Consider the following 6394-nt stretch of genomic DNA (forward strand, 5'->3'; position numbering starts at 1 on the left):
CTATCGATGTAGTTCTTTGTCGGATGGTGCTTGATGGGAGCAAGATCAAGAAAGTTCTGGGAAGAAAGTGCAGGCTTACTCCCCCTTTTTACGTCATCAAACCTGAAAGCCTTAAAAGACAGAATTGGAAGAAGAGAAAAAAACAAAAAATATACATTGTTCGTTCTGGGAAGAAAGTGCAGGCTTACTCCCCCTTTCTACGTCATCAAACCTGAAAGCCTTAAAAGACAGAATTGGAAGAAGAAAAAAAAACGTAAAAATATATATATATATATAGGTGGAAATCTCATTTTGAAAAAGACATTGTGTTGGGCGAGGATTGAGTTGGGGTTGAGATTTTGAATGTGAGGGTTGGGACACACACACATACACATCAACAAACAAAAGTTAAGCCTTGACTATTCAGTTGAGGATTCTGTGTTTGGGGTTCACAGATGTAAGAACGTCCACCCCTTGACACACATTATATACTGTTATACACCTCGGACTTGGCCCTCGAGTGTCCACAACGGTGTATAGTAGGAGGGAGTGAAGCGCCAACCTATTGCTCCCATTGCACACACACACACACACACACACAAACAAAAGTTAAGCCTTGACTATTCAGTTGAGGATTCTGTGTTTGGGGTTCACAGATGTAAGAACGTCCACCCCTTGACACACATTATATACTGTTATACACCTCGGACTTGGCCCTCGAGTGTCCACAAAGGTGTATTATCTGCTTAGTTTTGTCTTTTGTAATTCCTGTGAATAAAATGAACCTAAAATCTCTTCCCTTCCAAATCATATATTTTATAAGTCCAAGGAACTGTATCTATTACATCAACAATTTTAAAAAGTTCTTTCGTCCATCGTTCAGTAAAACCCTTTTCAAAATGAGATTTCCACCTATATATTCTTACGATATCACCAACTTTGAACTTAGGTTTTCTGACATTAATCTCTTTTTCATATTCTAATTTTGTAAATGTTTCTGATGGCTTCATATTCGTTGACGTGTGAATCGTGTCATTATACTTATCCACAATATCCTGAATAAAAGATGACCATTGTTGTGAACCGAGTTGTGTGAATTTTTTATATAGTCTCTCTTTTAAGGTACGATTAAAACGTTCAACAACAACTGCCTTCCCTTCATTAAAGGTACTGTATAATGTAATACTGTTATTTTTTAGAAAATTCATAAATGTCTTGTTATAAAACTCTCTACCCTCATCAGTCCACAATTTCTTAGGTTTTCTCTTACTTTTATTAAATATCTGTTGAAAAGGTAACATAAGAGTATTACCTGTTTTGTTTTTTAATGGTACAACCCATGCGTATATACTCCTCAAATCAATAACGGTTAAAGCATACTTGTACCCCTTATCATTATTGAGTTCAATCAAATCAGCAGACCAGATATAATCAACTTCCTTGGAATAAACTTTCCTTCTCTGAAACTTTGTGAATATTGGTTTATGTAATTCATCAGCTAATTGCTCTTCAGTCTTAATGGCATCATTAGAGCCTATAAATTTTTTGAATTTCCAAGTCCAAGTTTCAATTTAGCACTAATCATCTTCTTCACGATGAACCTATCAACTTTTTCTCTCAAGGTTGGATTTTGTATCAGAGACAAATTATCCAACATTTCTCTATCGGCTTCATGCTTTTCTTCCAACGTTGTGGTATTCCCATAATCAATATCGTGTCTCATGCACACTTCATCAACTCTATTGATTGGTTTACTCCAGGATTTAGGATTGTCTGCCTCATCTAATCTTTTATCCAAGTTTGTGCCTGGACCACAGAAAGAATACCCTGGAAGATGTAATTCCCCTGGTATTCCAGTAGTTGTAAATTTACTTCCTAATAAAAACTTTTGTATATCTCCTCCGAGTTTGTGTTTGGAGATGAATTGATTTTTTTTTGAACCACACACCGAACATATACCTTTTTGTATAACCCTGTTATTTTTACTTTTAATATATGAAATATTTTTAGTATTAGTTTTCTTTTTACATTTGAGACAATAACTCATTTATTTATGAGAAAAATTCCTGCAGAGTGCAAAAACCTTTTTAGTTTCCAACATGCACATTTGAATCTTAATTTTTAAAACATAAAGAATCCTAAGAAATGCCTTCACTCTCTCCTCCATTTATTTAAGAAAAAACTTGAATTAAAATGAATAGCTTGACGATGCCAATAGTTTTGTCGAAAGTATTGCAAATAGACTTGTTAATTCTTTGTATTCCTTCCTGGTGGGTTGAGTTATTTTCTGTAATACCTCTATTCTTTTTTGAATCTCACTGGTTTCCATATTTTGATATTTATTCATTCTCTCTCTTTCCTCCCTCTCTCTCTTCTCTCTTTCCTCCCTCTCTCTATTCTCTCTTTCCTCCTTCTCTCTCTTCTCCTTTTCCTCCTTCTCTTTCTTCTCCCTCTCTCTTCTCTCTTTCCTCCCTCTCTCTATTCTCTCTTTCCTCCTTCTCTCTCTCCTCCTTCTCCTTTTCCTCCTCTTCCCTCTCTTCTTCAACTCCTTCCTCATCCCTTACTATACTTGAATCGTTTACACCCCATAGAATATTATACATATATTCATCAGGATTTCTTGTTATTCCTGTATCCAAAATAATTTTTTTTACAACAGGAAACCAATAAAATTTCTTTTGAATTTCTAAAAGAGCCTTACCTTTTCTTAACCTTATAATTTTTTCATTATTTAACATTGTAATTAAATCTAAAGTTGTCGGTTTATCAACATCAGCATAATGCCAATCTTTTATTGAAAATACCTCATTCTTATGTTGTAGAACATATTTATTAAAATACCGAATACCCTTTTCTTGAAGGTAGGCTTGGACACAGAAATGATAATTTTCTTGAAGCCTTCTTGCTGTCATTTATGTATTAGAAATATATGTTAGAATAATATTATGGCACGAAACACCTCCCCATCTTCCCATAGTTAAATCATTTTGTATTTCCTTACTTATTATATATAATCCTGTTTTTTCTGTTTTCATGAGATAAACAAGGGCAAAACCATTATTATATTTACCCTTATTAAATTCTTTTATTTGTTGTTTACTAATCGTGGCTCCACAAAACTCATTCTCGATACCAAGTGGATAATATTCTTCCTTACGAGACTGATTTAATTGTTCCAGGTCTTCGAGGTTAATTTTAAATGACCAATTATACCCTAAATCATTCATATCATACCCCCATTGTTCTATTCTCATACAAACGATACGCCCTTCTTTATAAAAATTTATTTTAATTCGAACTGTGAATTCTGTATGACCTGGAGATAATATCAACACTTCTGTATCTTTAGAATACACAGCCGTTTTATTTAAGTATATATATTGTGATAAATCGCTTAATCTCACCAAGTCATTCGCGTCAGTCGGGCTTGGATAATTTTTTAATTTATAAGCATTTTTCATGTTAATATTTTTGTTTATATTATATTTATATCGTTCAGCCTGTGCCTTTGTATAATAATTTGATAAATCAATATCCAGTTCTTGAGATACACCAAAGATAGAACCATCTTTACCAACATAAGTCATTTATATTAGATTAAAAATAATATCATAAAATTTTTTATTTTTGTTGAGTTGAAATAACACATATAGACATAATTGACCACAACACTTGGAATTTAATTCTTGGACTTGAAATGTTTGATAAACACCATTCTGTAAGAATTTTATGACTTCAACAGGTGGTGGAAGACCAAAACTATCAAAATAATATTTGTCTTGACTATTAAAAATACAAACCCAATGAGAACCGTTCCCATCATTATCTTCTAAGTTCATAATAATATTCTTTGTATGTTTCGACACCTTTGTTAATTCATCTCTCATACAAATAACCACATTATGAATTTTTAATTTCTTACAATATTTGGCAAGTTGTAAATTTGATGTTGTATTCTTTCCAAATTCTTTCAACCACTCATCAATGCTCATTTATTTATTAGAAAGATATAATCCATTACCTCTTTTCGTTAATTTTACACCTGCTTGTGCTATAGAAGAAAGCATATCTCCAACTAACAATCTCGCTTTATCAGGCAGACCTTCAAGTTTTTCAGCAAAATCTACAATTACACCACTTCCACTAATTTGTTTCTCCAACTCTTTGTTATGTCTTTCCAATTCTTTTTGAGCCTGGAGTTGAGCCTTCCTTTCGTTGGCAGTTTTGACCGCTGTTGAAATACCACCCGTCAATGCTCCAACCGCACTTAAACCAGCAAATAAAGGAATTAGAAATGGGAGAAATCCTCCACTCGTCTCTCTTATTGAATATTTTTTCAACATTGGTTTTGTCATTTTAATTTTAAGTGAGCCAGTGTCATTCAAGATTTTAACCTGTTCTCTTGTGAGCAAAACATCAATTCTTACTGCTCCTTTTCTCTGAATTGTATTAACGTTAATCGTACAAGGCTTTTGATTTTGAACACAAGATGATAGTTTATGAAGATTGATTTGATTAACATATACCCCAGTTGGTACTTTGCCACTCATTTATTTAACAAAAAATTATGTGAGACTAATCATCACACCATTATCTGTATTAATCTGCAATTCTGTTTCTTCCAAAAGCAAACAATATGTATCAACTTCTTCACTCTCTCCTCTTTCAATGTATAGGGAAGTATCCACTCGATTAGACTTTATAGTTTCTTTTTGAGCGCTCAGGTCAAACGTATAGATTGTATACAAACTTTTAAATGCTGTCATATCCAAAATAGGTTCTTTATTTCCATTACTTTCACACACCTTTTGGTAAGACTTGTATGCTTCAGCAAAATCATTTTTTCCCAATTAATTTCCAATCTATCTCGTGGATAAAATGTTCCATCTAGAGAAATGCGAAGTTGTTTCACCTTAGCATTATCACTCAATGCATTATTCTTATCAGTCGCAGTATCACCATCTGGCTTTTTAAAAATCATCCACAGATATCGTGGCTTTCCTTCCAGAACACCCAAATTCCACGTGTAAGTAGTTTGATTGAGTTTAACGTGTTGACATCTTCTTTTGAGGTATGATACACTGAGTGGTTTCTTTGAGTTAAGTCTTCGATTCAACATCTCTTCTGTTTTAAGATTAGGAGTATATTCACTGATATACCAACTCATCTCCTCAATTACAAATTTATTCTGATCACCAAAAGCATTACCAACACCAAAAAGCAATCTATTTTCATTATCATTCCTTTGTAGTTGAAATCTAATTTTAAGACCATGCAGAACTTTATCATAATCACAAAATCCAAATATACCTTTAAGAGGAACTGCCACAGTAAAACTATTTTCTGCTTTTGTATCATCATTATACATTCCTTTCCTTTGAATATATCCAGGGTCTGTGTTTGTTCCCGTTGACATATCAGGAATAAAACCTTCGACAGACCCCTTTCCCATTCTATCACTGAATGTATAGAGTGTAAATTTCATCATTTCAGATACAGCAGAGACATAATCAACCGCTTCAACTTCTTGTGTTCCAATATACAATCGCACACTATCAAACATTTTCCAGAAGAAATCATTTACAAGTGTAGCGTTTGTGTTATTCCCAGCCTTAGTGAATTTAAATTTACACAACAAGAAACTTTCGGAGAGATTCAAATAGGTTTGTTGATTATTTATTTCAAAACTTTTTGTACCATTTGTATTCCAGTCTGTTCCAGTTATTGCATTTACCTTGAAGTAATCTTCTTTTTTAGTGGAGTTTGAGATAATAATAGTATCATCCAAATCATAGATACTATCAATTGCTTCCATACTTGTATTTATTTAGGAAAAAGATGTTAAAACTTTTGAAACCCTGATCCAAGTATTTGAATTATTTTCTGTCGTTCTTGGGGGGACAACTGAGTTTTACCTTTCTTAATTTCTTTTATTGCTTGTAATTTATGAGATTCTTTCTGAGCATCTTTTATACTCTTTACAGCACCTGCTACATTTCCCACAGCAGAAGCAGTTGAACCAATTAGGTCTTTATGTTTAAGAATAGTTGAACCAATACCCATGAGAGTATCAATTATCCCATCTCCTCTAAATTGATGTCCGACACCCCTTTGTCTCTTAGGTTTATAGTATCCTCTACCAAGATACATACCTTCACCCTTGTAGTACGGGGAAAGGAACATCCCATCCCCTGTAATTATTTTATATTTTCCCAACTCGTGCTTCCTCACAATAACCATCGTATTTATTTATTGAAAAACTTCACGTAGGTGAATTCTGATGGATATAACTTCTCCATTAAAAGAGATCACACGATTATCTTGGTCGGTTATCCTAAAATTTACTCTGTGTATGGTTTTTCCTGACACAGGTAGATAAACCAAATTTTTAGGTTCCATATTGAATTTATAACCA

At 33.3% G+C, this 6394-nt stretch overlaps 1 long non-coding RNA gene across 1 annotated transcript in view; it reads left to right on the top strand.

Moving 5' to 3' along the window:
* Positions 1 to 772, top strand: part of LOC147028731 (uncharacterized) — a 2345-nt gene extending 1573 nt beyond the window's left edge. The window contains exon 2 of the long non-coding RNA XR_015057687.1: positions 1 to 772. This exon is cut by the window's left edge and continues 910 nt beyond it. This is a non-coding gene — a long non-coding RNA (uncharacterized LOC147028731).
* Positions 773 to 6394: the final 5622 nt, after the last annotated feature.

This window comes from Eptatretus burgeri, chromosome 4 (assembly GCF_056783735.1).
Source record: "Eptatretus burgeri isolate ZD-2024b chromosome 4, Ebu_testis_v1, whole genome shotgun sequence".
NCBI classification, from domain to species: domain Eukaryota; kingdom Metazoa; phylum Chordata; class Myxini; order Myxiniformes; family Myxinidae; genus Eptatretus; species Eptatretus burgeri.